Below are 2,650 nucleotides of genomic sequence, written 5' to 3'. Positions count from 1 at the left end.
GCTTTTCTTACAACTCTGAAGAAGTACTCAGCTCTTTAAATGGAGCCAAGTCTTGAGAATAAAACTCTCAGAGTAATCAGGACAATTAAGATGTATTTAAACATCTCTGAGTTGAGGAAAAATGGATTTTTCTTGCTGCTAGTGATGTGAACAACAGAAGTCTTATTTTCTGACCAACTTATTTGAGAAAGCCTGAGTCTTGATCAAACACCAAGTGATTGCAATTTAGCCACCCAATATCTTCTTTCTGATTTAATTAACATAATGCTCCCTTAACAAAATGTAACAACACTATTAAGCTGCATTGATAAAATGTTGGCCAAACCCTCACATAAAGGCTTCCAAGGGACTTGGGCTTGGAGATTACTTTCCTATTTCATGCTGTCTCTCACAAGAACAGCTCAAACGGGTGTCTTAAGATTCTCACCATTTTACTAATTGGGAGAACTGCTGCAAGAAAGTTAAAAGGTGCAGCCAAGCATATAGTAGGAGAATCTGTCCAAATAAACAATAAGGGCTGGCCGGTTAACTCAGTTGGTTAGAGCACGGTTTTATAACACCAAGGTCAAGGGTCGGATCCCCATACTGGCCAGCTGCAAAAATAAATAAGTAAATAAGTAAATAAACAATGCAAATCACAGTTTCACCGAATTCAATTATTCCATCTCTGGGGACCATCTATGGCATGTACTAAACTTGACTTCAAGCAATCCCTTAAAGAATTTACAAGGGCAATTATTCCTAGATCGAGTCTACAAATGAAAATATGTGGTGAAGGCAATGTCCCCCATCTCATCTCCAGCATCTCTCTCTCTCTGAAGGGTGAAGAACAGGCTCCCTCCTGTTTTTGATCTTTTTCAATTTGGAAAAGGGAATTTAGAGAAAGTGTAAGCAGGGGTTATTCAAATGAAAATTGTGAATCAATGATGGCAAATATATTTCTACAGGAGCAAGGTGGGTCATTTTGGGGGTGAACTGAGTCAAGTGTAAAGTAACTCATCCACTTCTTTCTATTCTAGCCCAAAGGAGTGGAAGTAAATTCTTGTAAGCTAGAGGGCTCCTGTCTTGTCTCAAGGGGCAACCATCATGTGTTTGTTGCCGTGCGTTGCAGGGTAGCCACATACACAGGTCCTCCTGTCAGTCTGCCCACCCAGCTCTATCTATCCTGGATCTTGAGCAAATTCCCATAGACAATCTATTCTTCTCCCAGCAGCTAGTGTAACTTTCATAAATGTCAGTCAAATAAAGTTTTTACAGTCCAACCTACTTTTAGATCTTCATTGGTTTCCATTGCTCCTAACGTACATTTCATACTCCTTAGTATGATCTTCAAGTTCAGCAAAGCCTGGCCCTGTCTCTCCCCAACTTCATCCTAAAGTACTCTCTCCTTTCTCAGTATATTTCAGTCAAGCCAGCCTTTTATCCTATATCAAACTCTTTTCAACCCCCAGATTTTGCACATGCTGTTCCTTTTGTTTGAAATATTCTCCCAAACAAAATCACAACCTCTAGCTGGCAGATTCGTACCCATTCTTCAATTTTAAATTAAAAGTTTCTTCTCAAATGTTTCTTTCCAAATCCTTGTCCTCATGCAGGTCCCACCATTATTCTCTCTCCTTGAGCTCAGTACCTTGACCTAGTAGCACCACAATCTGGGTATTAATGTATTTGATGCTCGTCCCTCTCACTAAACCACAAGCTCTATCAAAGCAGGTTGCATTTAGCTCTCTGTTCATTATCAAGTCCAATGATAGTGCCTAACACATAATAGGTGTTCAATAAACAGTTGATGAATAAATGATTAACAAGAATTTATGGAGCACTTGCTATCAAGTATTGCACTGATAGGGAAACAAAAATTTTGGAGTCACATATGTCCTGCTCACTGAGTTATAAACAGCTAGAAAGTAGGGATCATACCACTATTTGTTTTAGGTTATCTAGTCTGAAAAACTACTGAGAAGCCTGGCATTTCAATTCTATGGACCAATATAAAAAATTGATCTAGGCCCAAGGATGTGATTTCAGAACTGAACAAAGGAGAGTTTTTTCTTTGCCACATGTGCCTCTAGCCTGGCATGGCCAATACCTGGGGAGCGTGCTGAGCATTTCCCACTCCCAGTGCGAGACCTAATTAATTGAATACAGCACTCTCTGAGCTGGGAATTAACTTCTGATTCCTTCTCTTCCCAGCCCACAAAGCTGCCCACCACCAACTGATCATAGTTGGCATGAGAGATGAAACTGTTTTTCTATCCCCCTTTTCCTTAAAACCCATGGAAAACAGCCATGATGTGAACTGACAATTGCTTGAAGCAAAATGCTGTCTTCCTCCTGTCTGAGGTTCAGCTTGGCTCATCACTTTAGAATGTACTGTTAATGGCAGCACACTGCAGCCAAGTCGCTCAGATCCCAAATCTGAACCATCCTTAAGCATGTGCAAATACTCTCTAAGTAGGCTGTTTCCACGGTCTCTATTTGTTGAGTCTTGTCAGTCTTCCTTGAAAATTTGGAGAAAGAACAAAAGTTTTCCCAAAAAATGATTTTAAAGTATTTCTTATATTTTTATTAGATCCACAAAGGTCAAGTCTTAAAGATACAGCTCATTTTTAAATTTTCAATTCTAGGAGGGCAACCACAATATCAGCTT

Source organism: Cynocephalus volans, chromosome 1 (assembly GCF_027409185.1).
Source record: "Cynocephalus volans isolate mCynVol1 chromosome 1, mCynVol1.pri, whole genome shotgun sequence".
NCBI lineage: Eukaryota > Metazoa > Chordata > Mammalia > Dermoptera > Cynocephalidae > Cynocephalus > Cynocephalus volans.
Note: the sequence above shows the minus strand (reverse complement) of the source record.